This window comes from Ranitomeya imitator, chromosome 1, assembly GCF_032444005.1.
Source record: "Ranitomeya imitator isolate aRanImi1 chromosome 1, aRanImi1.pri, whole genome shotgun sequence".
NCBI classification, from domain to species: domain Eukaryota; kingdom Metazoa; phylum Chordata; class Amphibia; order Anura; family Dendrobatidae; genus Ranitomeya; species Ranitomeya imitator.
The window spans coordinates 475,670,343-475,690,125 of record NC_091282.1 but is presented as its reverse complement, the minus strand read 5'-3'; positions in this window follow the sequence as shown (position 1 = coordinate 475,690,125).

Sequence of the window (19,783 nt, the reverse complement as noted above, 5' to 3'; positions counted from 1 at the left end):
AGAGTTATACTGCCAGAAATGTAGAAAATGGTCTGTGCTCACTAAATGGAATGAAGAGGCTCTGGCTGCTATTTTCAGAAAAGGTCTTTCTGAAACCCTTAAAGATGTTATGGTGGGCTTTCCTACGCCTGCCGGTTTGAGCGAATCTATGTCTCTAGCCATTCAGATTGATCGGCGTCTGCGCGAGCGCAAAGCTGTGCACCATATGGCAGTATCCTCTGAGCAAAGTCCTGAACCTATGCAATGTGATAGGATTTTGACTAGAATAGAACGGCAGGAATTGAGACGTCAGAATAGGCTGTGTTTTTACTGTGGTGATTCGGCTCATGTTATCTCTGATTGCCCTAAGCATACTAAGAGAGTCGCTAGGTCTGTTACCATTAGTACTATACAGCCTAAATTTCTCTTATCTGTGACCCTGATTTGCTCATTGTCGTCCTTTTCTGTCATGGCATTTGTGGATTCAGGTGCTGCCCTGAACTTAATGGACTTAGAATTCGCCATGCGCTGTGGTTTTTCCTTGCAGCCTTTGCAGAGCTCTATTCCTTTGAGGGGCATTGATGCTACACCCTTGGCCAAGGATAAACCTCAGTACTGGACACAGATGACTATGTACATGGCTCCTGCACATCAGGAAGATTGCCGTTTTCTGGTGTTGCATAACCTGCATGATGTTGTTGTACTGGGTTTTCCATGGTTACAGGAACATAATCCGGTGCTGGATTGGAAAACTATGTCGGTGACTAGTTGGGGTTGTCGAGGAGTACATAGTGACGTTCCATTTGATGTCAATTTCCTCTTCCCCCTCTTCTGAGGTCCCTGAGTTTTTGTCAGATTTCCAGGATGTATTTGATGAGCCCAAGTCCAGTTCCCTTCCTCCGCACAGGGACTGTGATTGTGCTATTAACTTGATTCCTGGTTGTAAGTTCCCTAAGGGCCGACTTTTCAATCTGTCTGTGCCAGAGCATGCCGCCATGCGGAGCTATGTTAAGGAATCTTTGGAGAAAGGGCATATTCGGCCCTCTTCGTCACCATTGGGAGCGGGTTTCTTTTTTGTTGCTAAGAAGGATGGCTCCTTGAGACCCTGTATTGATTATCATCTTCTTAATAAAATCACGGTCAAATTCCAATACCCCTTGCCTTTGCTTACTGATTTGTTTGCTCAGATTAAGGGGGCTAGTTGGTTTACTAAGATTGACCTCCGAGGGGCATATAATCTTGTTCGTATTAAACAGGGTGACGAATGGAAAACTGCATTTAATACGCCCGAAGGCCATTTTGAATACCTTGTGATGCCATTTGGGCTCTCCAATGCTCCATCTGTGTTTCAGTCTTTCATGCATGATATTTTCCGCAATTATCTTGATAAATTCATGGTCGTATATTTGGATGATATTTTAATTTTTTCCGATGATTGGGAGTCTCATGTGAAGCAGGTCAGGATGGTGTTCCAGATCCTTCGTGATAATGCATTATTTGTGAAGGGGTCTAAGTGCCTATTCGGAGTTCAGAAGGTCTCTTTTTTGGTTTTTATTTTTTCTCCCTCGTCTATAGAAATGGATCCTGTTAAGGTCCAAGCTATTCATGACTAGATCCAACCCACATCTGTGAAGGGTCTTCAAAAAGTTTTGGGTTTTGCTAATTTCTATCGCCGTTTCATTGCCAACTTTTCCGGTGTGGTTAAGCCACTTACTGATTTGACGAAGAAAGGCGCTGATGTGACGAATTGGTCCTCTGAGGCTGTTGAGGCCTTTCAGGAGCTTAAACGCCGATTTACTTCTGCCCCTGTGTTGCGTCAACCGGATGTTTCTCTTCCTTTTCAGGTTGAGGTCGACGCTTCTGAGATTGGGGCAGGGGCCGTTTTGTCTCAGAGGGAGTCTGATGGTTCTTTGATGAAACCGTGTGCTTTTTTCCCACACAGTTTTCGCCTGTGGAACGTAATTATGATGTCGGCAATTGGGAGTTGTTGGCTATGAAGTGGGCGTTTGAGGAGTGGCGACATTGGCTTGAGGGAGCTAAACACCGTGTTGTGGTCCTGACCGATCATAAGAATCTGATTTATCTCGAGTTGGCCAAGCTGCTGAATCCTAGACAGGCTCGATGGTCCCTGTTTTTCTCCCGTTTTGATTTTGTGGTCTCGTATCTTCCGGGATCTAAGAATGTTAAGGCTGATGCCCTCTTTAGGAGTTTTTCGCCTGATTCTCCTGGAGTCCTTGAGCCGGTTGGCATTCTTAAGGAGGGGGTGATTCTTTCTGCTATCTCCCCTGATTTGCGGCGGGTGCTTCAGGAATTTCAGGCTGATAGGCCTGACCGCTGTCCAGTGGGGAAGCTGTTTATTCCTGATAGATGGACAAGTAAGGTAATTTCTGAGGTTCATTGTTCAGTGTTGGCTGGGCATCCTGGTATTTTTGGTACGAGATTTGGTTGCTAGGTCCTTTTGGTGGCCTTCCTTGTCGTGTGATGTGCGTGCTTTTGTGCAGTCCTGTGGGACTTGCGCCCGGGCCAAGCCTTGCTGTTCCCGCGCTAGTGGGTTGCTTTTGCCTTTGCCGGTCCCTGAGAGGCCCTGGACGCATATTTCCATGGATTTTATTTCGGATCTTCCTGTTTCCCAGAAGATGTCTGTTATCTGGGTTGTTTGTTACCGGTTCTCTAAAATGGTCCATCTGGTACCTTTGCCTAAGTTGCCTTCCTCCTCAGATCTGGTTCCATTATTTTTTCAGCATGTGGTTCGTTTGCATGGCATTCCGGAGAATATTGTGTCTGACAGAGGTTCTCAGTTTGTCTCTAGATTTTGGCGGGCCTTTTGTGCTAGGATGGGCATTGATTTGTCTTTTTCTTCGGCGTTTCATCCTCAGACTAATGGCCAAACTGAGCGAACTAATCAGACCATAGAGACCTATTTGAGATGCTTTGTGTCTGCTGATCAGGATGATTGGGTGTCTTTCTTGCCATTGGCCGAGTTTGCCCTTAATAATCGAGCTAGTTCGGCTACTTTGGTTTCACCTTTCTTTTGTAATTTTGGTTTTCATCCTCGTTTTTCTTCTGGGCAGGTTGAGCCTTCTGATTGTCCTGGTGTTGATTCTGTGGTGGACAGGCTGCAGCAGATTTGGACTCGTGGTGGACAATTTGACGTCTCAGGAAAGGGCTCAACGTTTTGCCAACCGCCGTCGGTGTGTTGGTCCCCGGCTTCGTGTGGGGGATTTGGTTTGGTTGTCTTCTCGTCATGTTCCTATGAAGGTTTCTTCTCCTAAGTTTAAGCCTCGGTTTATTGGTCCTTATAAAATTTCTGAAATTATTAATCCGGTGTCTTTTCGTTTGGCTCTTCCTGCCTCTTTTGCCATACATGTTTTCCATAGATCTTTGTTGCAGAGATATGTGGTGCCCGTTGTTCCCTCGGTTGACCCTCCTGCCCCGGTGTTGGTTGAGGGAGAGTTGGAATATGAGGTTGAGAAGATTTTGGATTCTCGTTTTTCAAGGCGGAGGCTTCAGTATCTTGTCAAGTGGAAGGGTTATGGCCAGGAGGATAATTCTTGGGTTGGGATGTCCATGCCGCCGATTTGGTTTGTGCTTTTCACTTGGCTCGTCCTGATCGGCCTGGGGGATCTGGTGAGGGTTCGGTGACCCCTCCTCAAGGGGGGGTACTGTTGTGAATTCCGCTCTTGGGCTCCCTCCGGTGGTTGTGGCACTTTTGTGAGTTCTGCTCTTGGGCTCCCTCTTGTGGTTTCTAGTGGTATGGCTGCTCCTTGGAGTTAGCTGTCATCAGCTGCCTCCACTTATCGTCTCTTCTGCTCGGCTATTTAAGTCTGGCTCTATCTTCAGCCAGTGCCACTTGTAAATGGTTCCTGGTTGGATTCACATCTCTTTGGAGTTCCCTGTTATCCTGACCAGTTCAGCTAAAGGCCCCGTCACACATAGCGAGATCGCTAGCGAGATCGCTGCTGAGTCACAAGTTTTGTGACGCAACAGCGATCTCAGTAGCGATCTCGCGATGTGTGACACGTAGCAGCGATCAGGCCCCTGCTGTGAGATCGCTGGTCGTGTCGGAATGGCCTGGGCCATTTTTTGATCGCTGAGGTCCCGCTGACATCGCTGAATCGGCGTGTGTGACGCCGATTCAGCGATGTCTTCGCTGGTAACCAGGGTAAACATCGGGTTACTAAGCGCAGGGCCGCGCTTAGTAACCCGATGTTTACCCTGGTTACCATCGTTAAAGTAAAAAAAACAAACGCTACATACTTACCTACCGCTGTCTGTCCCCGGCGCTGTGCTTCTCTGCTCTGGCTGTGAGCGGCGGGCAGCCGGAAAGCAGAGCACAGCGGTGACGTCACCGCTCTGCTTTCCGGCCGCTGTGCTCACAGCCAGAGCAGAGAAGCACAGCGCCGGGGACAGACAGCGGTAGGTAAGTATGTAGCGTTTGTTTTTTTTACTTTAACGATGGTAACCAGGGTAAACATCGGGTTACTAAGCGCGGCCCTGCGCTAAGTAACCCGATGTTTACCCTGGTTACCCGGGGACTTCGGCATCGTTGAAGACAGTTTCAACGATGCCGAAGTCTTTCCCCTGATCGTTGGTCGCTGGAGAGAGCTGTCTGTGTGACAGCTCTCCAGCGACCAAACAGCGACGCTGCAGCGATTCGGATCGTTGTCGGTATCGCTGCAGCGTCACTAGGTGTGACGGTACCTTAAGCTAAGTTTTTGTTTGCCATTTTCTGTCCATAGATTGTGGACTTATCCATTCTGTGCTTTCTATGTTTGTCCAGCTTATCAGTGTGAATTAATTCTGTCTTGCTGGAAGCTCTGGGAGGCAGATTTGCCCTCCACACCTTTAGTCAGGTGTGGAGATTTTTTGTAAACTCTGCGTGGATTTTTGTAGTGTTTTATACTGACCGCACAGTATTCCATCCTGTCCTATCTATTTAGTTAGACTGGCCTCCTGTGCTCATCCTGGTTTCATTCTGTGTATGTCTTTTCCCTCTCCATTCACAGTCATTATTTGTGGGGGGCTAATCTATCCTTTAGGGATTTTCTCTGAGGCAAGATAGCTTTCCTGCTTCTATCTTTAGGGGTAGTTAGCTCTTAGGCTGTGACGAGATGCCTAGGGAGAGTTAGGAGCATTACACGACTACTTCTAGTGTTGTTTTGAGCTTAGGGACTGCGGTCAGTACAGTTACCACTTCCTTCGGAGCTCGTTCCATGTTGCTCCTAGACCACCATATCATAACATATTAGTCAGGCAGCAGAGATTAGGATAGATTAGAGGGGCAGGAGAGTGTTAGAAAGGAGACCGCACAGCAGTAGGTTGCAGTAGTCAAGGCGGGAGATGATGAGGGCATGCACTAGAGTTTTTGCTGATTCTAGGTTGAGGAATGAACAGTACATAGTTACATAGTTACATAGTTATTAAGGTTGAAGGAAGACTATAAGTCCATCTAGTTCAACCCATAGCCTAACCTAACAGGCCCTAACATGTTGATCCAGAGGAAGGCAAAAAAAACCCATGTGGCAAGAGTAAGCTCCACATTGGGGAAAAAAATTCCTTCCCGACTCCACATACGGCAATCAGACTAGTTCCCTGGATCAACGCCCTATCAAGGAATCTAGTGTATATACCCTGTAACATTATACTTTTCCAGAAAGGTATCCAGTCCCCTCTTAAATTTCAGTAATGAATCACTCATTACAACATCATACGGCAGAGAGTTCCATAGTCTCACTGCTCTTACAGTAAAGAATCCACGTCTGTTATTATGCTTAAGCCTTTTTTCCTCCAAACGCAGAGGATGCCCCCTTGTCCCGGTTTCAGGTCTATGATTAAAAAGATCATCAGAACGGTCTTTGTACTGTCCCCTCATATATTTATACATTAACATAAGATCACCCCTTAGTCTTCGTTTTTCCAAACTAAATAGCCCCAAGTGTAATAACCTATCTTGGTATTGCAGACCCCCCAGTCCTCTAATAACCTTGGTCGCTCTTCTCTGCACCCGCTCTAGTTCAGCTATGTCTTTCTTATACACCGGAGACCAGAACTGTGCACAGTATTCTAAGTGTGGTCGAACTAGTGACTTGTACAGAGGTAAAATTATGTTCTCCTCATGAGCATCTATGCCTCTTTTAATGCATCCCATTATTTTATTTGCCTTTGTAGCAGCTGCCTGACACTGGCCAGTGAATATGAGTTTGTCATCCACCCATACACCCAGGTCTTTTTCATTGACGGTTTTGCCCAGAGTTTTAGAATTAAGCACATAATTATACATCTTATTTCTTCTACCCAAGTGCATGACCTTACATTTATCTCCATTAAAGCTCATTTGCCATTCATCAGCCCAAGCTTCTAGTTTACATAAATCATCCTGTAATATAAAATTGTCCTCTGTATTGATTACCCTGCAGAGTTTAGTGTCATCTGCAAATATTGAAATTCTACTCTGAATGCCCCCTACAAGGTCATTAATATATATGTTAAAAAGAGGGCCCAATACTGACCCCTGTGGTACCCCACTGCTAACCGCTACCCAGTCCGAGTGTGCTCCATTAATAAACACCCTTTGTTTCCTATCCCTGAGTCAGCTCTCAACCCACTTGCACATATTTTCCCCTATCCCCATTATTCTCATTTTATGTATCAACCTTTTGTGTGGCACCGTATCAAAAGCTTTTGAAAAGTCCATATACACTGTATCCACTGGGTTCCCTTGGTCCAATCCAGAACTTACCTCTTCATAGAAACTTATCAAATTAGTCTGACATGAACGGTCCCTAGTAAACCCGTGCTGATACTGGGTCATGAGGTTATTCCTCTTCAGATACTCCAGTATAGCATCCCTTAGAATGCCCTCCAGGATTTTACCCACAGTAGAGGTTAAGCTTACTGGCCTATAATTTCCGAGTTCAGTTTTTGTCCCCTTTTTGAATATTGGCACCACATTTGCTATACGCCAGTCCTGTGGTACAGACCCTGTTATTATGGAGTCTTTAAAGATTAAAAATAATGGTCTATCGATGACTGTACTTAATTCCTGCAGTACTCGAGGGTGTATCCCATCCGGGCCCGGAGATTTGTCAATTTTAGTGATTTTTAGACGCCGCCGCAATTCCTGCTGGGTTAAGCAGGTGACATTTAATGGGGAATTTTTATCACTAGTCATTTTGTCTGCCATGGGATTTTCCTGTGTAAATACTGATGAAAAAAGTCATTTAGCATATTGGCCTTTTCCTCATCCTCATCCACCATTTCACCCAGACTATTTTTAAGGGGGCCAACACTATCATTTTTTAGTTTCTTACTATTTATGTAGTTAAAGAATATTTTAGGATTATTTTTACTCTCTCTGGCAATGAGTCTCTCTGTCTCAATCTTTGCTGCCTTGATTTGCTTTTTACTGAATTTATTTAATTTTCTGTATTTATTTAATGCCTCATCACTACCTACTTCCTTTAATTCTCTAAATGCTTTCTTTTTGTCACTTATTGCGCCCCTTACAGCTCTATTTAGCCATATTGGTTTCCTCCTATTTCTAGTATGTTTATTTCCATATGGTATATACTGTGCACAGGTCCTATCCAGGATGCTAATAAATGTCTCCCATTTTCTTTGTGTATTTTTGTGTCTCAGGATATCGTCCCAGTTAATTGCACCAAGATCCTCTCTCATCCGTTGGAAATTTGCCCTCCTGAAGTTTAGTGTCCTTGTAACCCCTCTATTACACATCATTTTAAAGGATACATGAAAACTTATTATTTTGTGATCGCTATTACCCAAGTGACCCCCAACCCTTATATTTGATATGCGGTCTGGCCTGTTGGTTAATATTAGGTCTAGCAGTGCCCCCCTTCTTGTTGGGTCCTGAACCAGTTGTGAAAGGTAATTGTCTCTCATAGTTGTCAAAAACCGATTACCTTTGCTGGAACTGCAGGTTTCTGTTCCCCAATCTATTTCAGGGTAGTTGAAGTCCCCATAATAATGACTTCTCCTTGAGTCGCAGCTTCATCTATTTGCTTTACGAGGATATTCTCCATTGCTTCCATTATTTTTGGAGATTTATAACAAACCCCTATCAGTAATTTATTATTTTTCCCCCCCTCCCCTTATATCCACCCACAGGGATTCTAGATTTTCATTAAATTCACCTATATTATCACGCAGGATGGGTTTTAAGGACAATTTTACATATAGACACACCCCACCCCCTCGCTTATCTGTACGGTCATTTCTGAACAGGCTATAGCCCTGCAAGTTAACAGCCCAGTCATGGCTCTCATCCAGCCATGTCTCAGATATCCCCACCATGTCATAATTATGCTCCAACATTAGTTCTAATTCGTCCATTTTGTTGATGAGGCTTCCGGCATTAGTATACATACATTTTATGTATCTCTCTGCACCTCTATTCTTTCTTAAATTATTAACTGTTCTTACCCCACCCCCCATGCCACCGCCACCCCCAACTTCCTTATTTGTGCCCAGGTCTCTATCTGCACTATCTCCCCCTCCTATAAAATGAATACCCTCCCCCCCAATTCCTAGTTTAAACACTCCTCCAACCTTCTAGCCATTTTCTCCCCCAACACAGCTGCACCCTCCCCATTGAGGTGCAGCCCGTCCCTAGCGTAGAGCCTGTAGCCAACTGAGAAGTCGGCCCAGTTCTGCAGGAACCCAAACCCCTCCTTCCTACACCAATTCTTGAGCCACTTATTAACCTCCCTAATTTCCCGTTGCCTCTCTGGCGTGGCACGTGGTACAGGCAGTATTTCGGAAAATACCACGTTGGAGGTCCTTGCTTTCAGCTTGCGGCCTAATTCCCTGAAATCATCTTTAAGGACCTTCCACCTACCTTTAACTTTGTCATTTGTGCCAATGTGCACCATGACCGCTGGGTCCTCAACAGCCCCTCCCAATAATCTGTCCACCCGATCAGCGATGTGTCGGACTCGAGCGCCAGGAAGGCAGCACACTGTTCGATGATCCCTGTCTTTGTGACAGATTGCCCTATCTGTTCCCCATACGGGAGATGTTTTTGAGTTGAAGTCAGCAGGAAGTGGAAAGAACTTTGATATGTAGTTTGAAGGAGAGATCAGAGTCAAGGATTACCCAGAGGGAGTGATTTTTGTGGGACTGGGAGAGTGAGCAGCCATTTACTTTAATGGATAGGTCTGTAGGGAGAGTCAAGTGAGATGGAGTAAAGATGATGAATTCTTGTGAAACTGGGTAGAGTGGGCAGCCATTGACTTTGATGGATAGGTTTGTTGGGTAAGGTTGGGGGGGTTACGTGAAACGGTGGAAAGATGATGAATTCTGTTTTATCCATGTTAACTTTTAGAAACCTAGCGGCGAAGGAGGATGAACTAGCCAACAGACATGGTGGGATTTTAGTTAGTAGGGAGGTGATATCTGGTCCAGAGAGGTAGATCTGTGTGTTATCAGCATACAGGTGATGCTGCAAGCTGTGAGATTCTATGAGCTGTCCCAGGCCGATGGTGTAAATGGAGAAGAGCAAGGGCCCTAGGACTGAACCTTGCAGGACTCCGACAGGTAGGGGGTGAGGTGAGGAGGTGGTGTGTGAGTGGGAGACACTGAATGTCCGGTCTGTTAGTCATGACGCTATCCAAGATAGGGCCAAGTCTATGATGCCAAGGGATGAGGGGGTCTGTAGTAATAGGGAGTGGTCCACTGTGTCAAAGGCAAAGGACAGGTCAGTAGGTCATGTGACTTTAGTTAGGGCAGTTTCAATGGAAAGATGCAGTCGGAAGCCAGATTGTAAGCAGTCGAAGAGGGAGCAGGAAGATAGGAGGGAGGACAGTTCGAAAAGGACATGTTGTTCCAGTAGTTTTGAGGCAAAAGGGAGAAGTGATATGGGGCGATAACTAGATACAGAGGATAGGTCAAGAGAGGGTTTTTTAAGGATGGGTGTGATTAAGGCACTTTTGAAGCATGAGGGGAAAACACCAGTTATTGATAGCATATCACAATACAACAATGCCTAGGTTAGGCAGCTTTCAAAGAATAATCCATCAAAAAAGAGAAAAAAGCTAATGCCTTAAAATTTCAACATTTTATTAAGGTCAGATTAAAATAAGTTATGGGTAAAAAATAACATCAAAGAGTAATATAGTAAAACAGTGGAGATTACATATGCAAAAAATATGGTGGACCACACCAATGCGGGAATATGCCAAAGTTTACCGATATAAAGTGCAAAATATCTCCAAATACCTCCAAATTATTCAAACAATAGTAATGAACAATGCAAACAATAAATACGATGTCACAGCAATAAATAAATAAGGTTCAAGTGCCCAAGTAAAAGAAGTAAAGAAGCCGCCTGACGGCTATTGATGCAAGAGAATTGAATAATTTGCAGGTATTTGGAGATATTTTGCACTTTATAGGTCTTTAAGACCATAAAAGGGGCTCACTTACCCACTTTTGGCATGAGCTTTTATCCCATACATATACATATATATACCTTCATAGCATACTTTTTTTATTAAGTATCGGTAGCTATATACATTTCGGTAAACTTTGGCATATTCCCACATTGGTGTGGTCCACCATATTTTTTGCATATGTAATCTCCACTGTTTTACTATATTCCTCTTTGATGATATTTTTTAACCATAACTTATTTTAATCTGACCTTAATAAAATGTTGAAATTTTAAGGCATTAGCTTTTTTCTCTTTTTTGACCAGTTATTGATAGGTTGAATAGATGGGTTAGAGTTGGGATGAAGACTGTGGTGAGGTTTGGGATGAAGTGGGATGGGATCCGGTCTAGTGCACAGGTGGTGAGATGTGATCTTGAGAGTAGGGCAGAAAGTTGGTCTTCTGTAATCGTGGAAAAGCTGATTTTTGAGGAAGAGGGCTAAGTAGTTAGGAAGATGGATTGTAGGGGTTGTAGACCAAAACTTTCTCTGTTATCAATCCTTTGTTTGAAGAATGCGGCAAAGTCTTCAGCTGAGATGAGTGGAGATGGAGGAGGTCCTGGGGGACGGAAGAGAGAATTGAAGGTGTTGAATAGCTGTTTAGGGTTGTGAGACAGGGAGGATATGAGAGATGAGAAGTAGGTTTGTTTTGCTGCAGCGAGTGTGGTCTTGAAAGTAGTGAGGGACTGTTTGAATGCGATGAAGTGCTCGTTGGAGTGGGATCTTTCATCTCCGCTCCACAACCCTTGAAGCCCGCCTCAGTTCTTTGGTGAGACTGGCATGCCAGTGTTGCCTGTTGATTTTGCGAGCTTTGCTATGTGTGAGAGGGGCGACACAAATTAAGGGGGGAGGATTTTTTTCCCTTAATAATAAAGACCATCATTAAAAAAAAATGGATTTTGTGTTTACTTGTGTTATCTTTGTCTAATATTTAAATTTGTTTGGTGATCTGAAACATTTCAGTTATGACAAACATGCAAAAGAATAGGAAATCAATAAGGGGGCAAACACTTTTTCACACAACTGTAGTATCATGGAACCACAGCCCCTTAAATATAGTATGGTGACCCCACTGCCCCTTATCTATAGTATGATAGCTCAACAGCCCCTTATCTATGGTATGATGGCAGCACAACCCCTTATATATAGTATGATGGCCCACCAGTCCCATATGTATAGGATTATGGTCCCACCGCCCCTGATGTATAGTATACAGTCATGGCCAAAAGTATTGACACCCCTGCAATTTTGTCAGATAATACTAATTTTCTTCCTGAAAATGATTGCAAACACAAATTCTTTTGTATTATTATCTTCATTTAATTTGTCTTAAATGAAAAAACACAAAAGAGAATGAAGCAAAAAGCAAAACATTGATCATTTCACACAAAACTCCAAAAATGGGCCAGACAAAAGTATTGGCACCCTCAGCCTAATACTTGGTTGCACAACCTTTAGCCAAAATAACTGCTACCAACCGCTTCCGGTAACCATCAATGAGTTTCTTACAATGCTCTGCTGGAATTTTAGACCATTCTTCTTTGGCAAACTGCTCCAGGTCCCTGATATTTGAAGGGTGCCTTCTCCAAACTGCCATTTTTAGATCTCTCCACAGGTGTTCTATGGAATTCAGGTCTGGACTCATTGCTGGCCACCTTAGAAGTCTCCAGTGCTTTCTCTCAAACCATTTTCTAGTGCTTTTTCAAGTGTGTTTTGGGTCATTGTCCTGCTGGAAGACCCATGACCTCTGAGGGAGACCCTGCTTTCTCACACTGGGCCCGACATTATGCTGCAAAATTTGTTGGTAGTCTTCAGACTTCATAATGCCATGCACACGGTCAAGCAGTGCAGTGCCAGAGGCAGCAAAGCAACCCCAAAACATCAGGGAACCTCCGCCATGTTTGACTGTAGGGACCGTGTTCTTTTCTTTGAATGCCTCTTTTCTTCTCCTGTAAATTCTATGTTGATGCCTTTGCCCAAAAAGCTCTACTTTTCTCATCTGACCAGAGAACATTCTTCCAAAACGTTTTAGGCTTTTTCAGGTAAGTTTTGGCAAACTCCAGCCTGGCTTTTTTATGTCTCGGGGTAAGAAGTGGGGTCTTCCTGGGTCTCCTACCATACAGTCCCTTTTCATTCAGACGCCGACGGATAGTACAGGTTGACACTGTTGTACCCTCGGACTGCAGGGCAGCTTGAACTTGTTTGGATGTTAGTCGAGGTTCTTTATCCAACATCCGCACAATCTTGCGTTAAAATCTCTTGTCAATTTTTCTTTTCCGTCCACATCTAGGGAGGTTAGCCACAGTGCCATGGGCTTTAAACTTCTTGATGACACTGCGCACAGTAGACACAGGAATATTCAGGTCTTTGGAGATGGACTTGTAGCCTTGAGAGTGCTCATGCTTCCTCACAATTTGGTTTCTCAAGTCCTCAGACAGTTCTTTGGTCTTCTTTCTTTTCTCCATGCTCAATGTGGTACACACAAGGACACAGGACAGAGGTTGAGTCAACTTTAATCCATGTCAACTGGCTGCAAGTGTGATTTAGAAATTGCCAACACCTGTTAGGTGCCACAGGTAAGTTACAGGTGCTGTTAATTACACAAATTAGAGAAGCATCACATGATTTTTTGAACAGTGCCAATACTTTTGTCCACCCCCTTTTTTATGTTTGGTGTGGAATTATATCCAATTTGGCTTCAGGACAATTCTTTTTGTGTTTTTTCATTTAAGACAAATTAAATGAAGATAATAATACCAAATAATTTGTGTTTGCAATCATTTTCAGGAAGAAAATGAGTATTATCTGACAGAATTGCAGGGGTGTCAATACTTTTGGCCATGACTGTATGTCATGGGTTTACCACGACAGAGAGGAGCCAAAAGACCGCAGCATTTGATTTCTCCTACTCCTGCACTGATTAGAAACATGTCATGTTCTTATTAAATGGTGTAAATTTCTGTTCGCAGTGCAGGGGTTAATCTGCTCTGTTAAGAGCTCCTGGAACCTTTAGGGTCTGAACTGTGCAATGTTAGCCGCTGCCATCTCCTATATAATCTGGTTCCTGGCTAGCACTCATTGTCTGAGTTAGCCTATGCTGCATGGCTGGAGGTTGCTAGTGGTAACGATTGGAGAAAGGCCTCTGGTGGATTAATCTGACTGTTGCTAGGTTTTGAGTGTGTGATAATTCCCTTTCTTCTCCTACTTTGGTTTAACCCTATCCTCCACTTCCCGGTGCATTTCTCTGTTATACATGTTAGAATATTTATATGTTTGGTATTTTTCGTTACCCCTGTTTGTATTACCTTGTTAATCTGATTGGTTGTGACATTAGCTCTGACTGAAACCATTTTTTTTATCCGTTATGAATCTTACTGCTCTCACAGGGCAACTGGAACTGCTCAGCCTGGAGGTGGCAGATCTATGCCATCATTTTGCAGCACCCTAACCCATCAGGTTTGTGGACCATAACTCCCAAGCAACCCTTAGTGAAGTCCAAGACCACTTTGCCTGACAGGTTCTCTGGGGGGCGTGACAAGTTTGTTGTTTTCAGGGAGGTCTGTAACCTATACTTCAGGTTATGCCCTTGTTCCTCAGAAACCAAGGAGCAAAGGGTGAGGATAAGCTCACTCTTTCAGGGTGACCCCCAAGCTTAGGCATTCTCTCTTCCATTTGACTCCCAGTCGCTTCAAACGGTGGAGGAATTTTTGCTGGCACTTGGTCATATATACGGCGACCCCAACTGCGTCTCCTTAGCTAAGTCCATGCTTCATCAGCTTCAGTAGGAAGACTGGTTGGTGGAGGAGTACTGCTCTGAGTTTTGGCGGTGGTCCAATGACACTAAGTGGAATGACCCCGCACTCCGTAGCCTGTTCTGTGGAGGGCTATCAGTAAGGGTCAAGGATGCCTTAGCCATGTATGAGACTCCAGTTTCCCTTGAGGTGGCCATGTCTCTGGCTATCCGGGTGGATCCCCGTCTTCACCAGAGACATAAAGTGCGGGAGGTCCGTGGCCAACGGGCAGCTCGTTCTGGAATGAAGTCTGTTTGGCGCAAAGGGGATTATGTTTTTACTGTGGTAGATAGATAGGGCCATTTCATGGGCACATGTCCTTCCCTATCTCACTGTAAACAACCACCAGAAAACTAAGGAGTCCGGGCTGCGGGGAGGTTAGCAACGTGGGTGTACACATCTCCGTGTAATCACAATTTTCAGACTAACATCAAATGCAGCCGAATAAAGAGATCCAGTACTTAATCAAAAGATAAAATTCAATGCTTTATTAATATTAATCTTAAAAATCAAAACAACATGTTAAAACAATAGTAGAGCACCCTTACTTAGGCTACGTTCACATTTGCGTTGTGCGCTGCTGCATCGGCGACGCAACGCACAACACAAACAAGAACGCATGCAAAATGCATAGTTTTGCGACACATGCGTCCTTTTTTTGCCGGATTTTGGACGCAAAAAAAATGCATCTTGCTGCGTCCTCTGCACCCTAACGCTTGCGGCAAAAAAGACGCATGCATCACAAAACGCATGCAAACGCATGTCCATGCGCCTCCATGTTAAATATAGGGGCGCATGCATCGCCGTGGCTGCGCCCGGCGCAGCCCGGCAGAACGCAAATGTGAACGTAGCCTTAGAGAGACTCTGCCTGATATACACATATATACCAAATCCAAAACACAAAGCCATATGGATGTATACAGGGTAATAATATAAGCCCATCAGTTCATGAGCAATAGATTTTAATAGGCAGGTGCCCTACATCCCCAGATTGGCTAAGTGAAAGTTACTGAGACATGCAATCATAGAAATTATAATAAAACATATTACCAATGAAATAGCAGTGAAGATTGCATCCACACGTGAATTACAGCATCCCTCCTCACCTCCTCGTCCGCAGCATGGATGAGTGAAGAGACACGTCGAAGACCCTACCTGTCAGGGCAGGGATCTGGCAAGGTGCTAAGAGTACGCCCCTTCCTCTTCAAGCCATCGAGAAAGGAGAGTCGGAGCATGAATATTCTCCTTAGGCTCCCAGGATCTTTCTTCGGGACCATATCCCTTCCAGTCAATGAGGAAGGTCTTGCCACTCACCTTCTTTATGGCCAAGATGTCCTCCACTTCAAAAAACATCCTCTAAGGCTGTTGGCATGGGCGCGGTACTGGGATCCTTGAAGAAGGGACTCAGGATGACAGGCTTCAGTAGAGACACATGGAAGGAATTTGGAATCCGCAGAGAAGACATCTTCAATTTATAGGAGATCTCATTGATCCATTTCAACACCTCAAAAGGCCCGATAAAACGAGGACACAATTTATAAGAAGGAATCTTCAGCCGGATGTACCTGGATGAAAGCCATACCTTATCACCAGGACGGAAACACGGAGGATCCAGATGCCTTTTGTCTGCATGTCTCTTCATACAGGCGGAAGATGCTTCTAAGCTGGCTTTTGTGTTCCCCCACAACTTCACAAAATCCTTGGAGAGGACATCTGCTGCAGGGACATCTGAACGAACCGACACCGGGAGGGGAACCTCGGGTTGCCGTCCGATCATAATGTAGAACAGAGATTTCTCCAAGGCTTCACCAAAGTGATTGTTATACGAGAACTCAGCTCAGGGAAGCAATTTTACCCAATCATTATGCTGGGCATTGACAAAGTGTTGCAGGTAATTGCCCAGGACCTGGTTGAAACGCTCCACTTGCCCATTGAACTGGGGGTGATAGGCCAATGAGAAATCTAAAACGATATCCAGATGTTTGCAAAGAACTTGCGAGAATTTGGAAGTGAACTGCAAACCTCGATCGGAAACAATGTGACGAGGAAATCCATGCAGGTGGAAAATATGTTGCTGAAGCTATCAGCCAGTTCAGGAGCAGACGGAAGAGCAGACAACGGGGTAAAGTGCACCATTTTGGAGAAGCGATCCATGATTACCCAGATGACGGTGCAACCCTCGGATACTGGCAAATCCATAATGAAGTCCATAGATATGTGCTGCCATGGACCAGATGGTACGGGTAATGGCAGGAGAGAACTGGCAGGAAGTCGTCTGGGGACTTTATTGTGGGCACAAATCGGATAGGCAGCCAAAGCATAAATCTCTCTCCTCTTGGACGGCCACCAGTAGTGGCGAATGTGACGGGGTGTACGGCAGAGCAAGAAGGGACAACAGGCCGAGGGATGATTCAACAGATTTATTATCAAGAACGCTGGAACAACACATGCAGGTAGATCTACAGAGTCCACAATTAGTCCAATGGAACAGGTTCAGGGGCACCTCCCGATAATCCTTGTGCCAGGCAACAAAGCCATAGTCCACAATTAGTCCAAGGGATCCCAAAACAATCTCACGAACGACGAGATATGTCCTCAGCTCAAGTCTCGCCCCGTTCGCTTCCGCAGTCCCAGATGGGCGTGGGGTCTTGCCTCAACTAAGAATCCCCACTCCTTCTCCTTCAAGGATCAACTCACATCTGATCTCAAAATAAGAATGGATTGTCTGAGCTCCTGGGATCCGCCCATGAAGGGGGTAGGGGTTACACCTTCTATTCAATGGTTGGGTCCACCAGAAGATTCTAGACTGGTGGGCTCCAGGCAGTCTATGTAATATGTACATTTGACTAACCACCTGCTGTGAGGAAGAATGGCTATTCCTCCACTAGTGATGTTGACAAAGCTTAATTACATTAGAGCTTAGGGCTGCAAGTATTGGGGGAAGGAGACATTGTTACAGGTGAACTCCCAGCCAAGAAAATACGTAAATTACAGCTAATAGAAACCAGAGAACAGTTACATACATCAAATGGCATATTATTCAAATACAGGACAGGGCAAAAGTACATATCATGACAATCCCTTCCCCTCCCAATTTGTGTACGTACCAGGGACCTCTACAGGTCGCTGGTTAAGTACACACAGGCAGAGCGTAACTTACATGTGGCTTCATGCAGCCACAAATTGGCATCTTAGCTCTCCCACATCATTGCCCAGGAGAACATCTGCAGGCAGACCACCCATCACCCCAACCACACATCGCCTGACCCCAAAACCAAAGTTCAGATCCACAGTGGCTGTGGGAATAGTCCTCCATTGTCCACCAGCCAGTTCAATGACAATCCCAGGTCCTCGATGGATTGCCTCAGGCCGAACCACTCGGGGATCAGCCAGTGTGAGGAAAGTCCCGGAGTCACAAAATCCAATAAGTCTCTGTCCATCCAGCACGACCTCCTGCAAGTGCTTACCTCGATGAGCAGAAGTCGTCATAGCTGCGGGCCGCACACCATAAACTCCTAGTGGTGCAACATGGGTGGGTGAGGCACTAGGCCAGTCCTCACGTAGTGGTGACACGTCGTCCTCCATGGCACTTGGGTGTACATAATTAATAATATGACTGGGTACAGGATTAATCCTCATTTGAACAGCTGGGCAGGAGGCTTGCAGATGCCCCGGCTGTCCACATCGATAGCATCTCTGCTGGGTCTCACTCCATCCAAGGCGTCCTCTTGGGCGAGGGGTAAGGGAACCTGGAGGCCGGCTTCCGCCTGAAGGTGCTGTAGGGGTTTGAGGATGACTTCTCCATGAGCTGGCTGGGCATGAGGCCTGCAGATGCCCCAGATGCCCACAACCATAACACCTGCGCTCTGCTACTTCCTCTCCTCGTCGTATTCCAGAAAACGCAGTAGAAGCAACTGGAGGCACATTTACACGGGTATCAGCATGAGGTGGTGGCTTAGAGGAACGGGGAACAATGGGGACAGAAGAACAGGGGGCCACCGGTGTTGTGGAGCTGGTAGGCCTCTCTCCATCCTCCAACAGAACCCTCCACTGAGGCTTGATGGTGAGAGCCTCATCAGCTAGAGCTGCAGCTTCCTCCACAGTGGCTGGTCTCCTCTCACGCACCCATTCCCGGATCTCAGCAGGGCACTTGAAGTAAAACTGCTCTTTTAGGATAACCTGGAGGAAGGTCTCCCAGGTTAAGGCCTCATCTGCCTCCAGCCAGCGATGACATACAGTGGGGCAAAAAAGTATTTAGTCAGTCAGCAATAGTGCAAGTTCCACCACTTAAAAAGATGAGAGGCGTCTGTAATTTACATCATAGGTAGACCTCAACTATGGGAGACAAACTGAGAAAAAAAAATCCAGAAAATCACATTGTCTGCTTTTTTAACATTTTATTTGCATATTATGGTGGAAAATAAGTATTTGGTCAGAAACAATATTTCATCTCAATACTTTGTAATATATCCTTTGTTGGCAATGACAGAGGTCAAACATTTTCTGTAAATCTTCACAAGGTTGCCACACACTGTTGTTGGTATGTTGGCCCATTCCTCCATGCAGATCTCCTCTAGAGCAGTGATGTTTTTGGCTTTTCGCTTGGCAACATGGACTTTCAACTCCCTCCAAAGGTTTTCTATAGGGTTGAGATCTGGAGACTGGCTAGGCCACTCCAGGACCTTGAAATGCTTCTTACGAAGCCACTCCTTCGTTGCCCTGGCGGTGTGCTTTGGATCATTGTCATGTTGAAAGGCCCAGCCACTTTTCATCTTCAATGCCCTTGCTGATGGAAGGAGGTTTGCACTCAAAATCTCACGATACATGGCCCCATTCATTCTTTCATGTACCCGGATCAGTCGTCCTGGCCCCTTTGCAGAGAAACAGCCCCAAAGCATGATGTTTCCACCACCATGCTTTACAGTAGGTATGGTGTTTGATGGATGCAACTCAGTATTCTTTTTCCTCCAAACACGACAAGTTGTGTTTCTACCAAACAGTTCCAGTTTGGTTTCATCAGACCATAGGACATTCTCCCAAAACTCCTCTGGATAATCCAAATGCTCTCTAGCAAACTTCAGACGGGCCCAGACATGTACTGGCTTAAGCAGTGGGACACGTCTGGCACTGCAGGATCTGAGTCCATGGTGGCGTAGTGTGTTACTTATGATAGGCCTTGTTACATTGGTCCCAGCTCTCTGCAGTTCATTCACTAGGTCCCCCCGCGTGGTTCTGGGATTTTTGCTCACCGTTCTTGTGATCATTCTGACCCCACGGGGTGGGATTTTGCGTGGAGCCCCAGATCGAGGGAGATTATCAGTGGTCTTGTATGTCTTCCATTTTCTAATTATTGCTCCCACTGTTGATTTCTTCACTCCAAGCTGGTTGGCTATTGCAGATTCAGTGTTCCCAGCCTGGTGCAGGGCTACAATTTTGTTTCTGGTGTCCTTTGACAGCTCTTTGATCTTCACCATAGTGGAGTTTGGAGTCAGACTGTTTGAGGGTGTGCCCAGGTGTCTTTTTATACTGATAACAAGTTTAAACAGGTGCCATTACTACAGGTAATG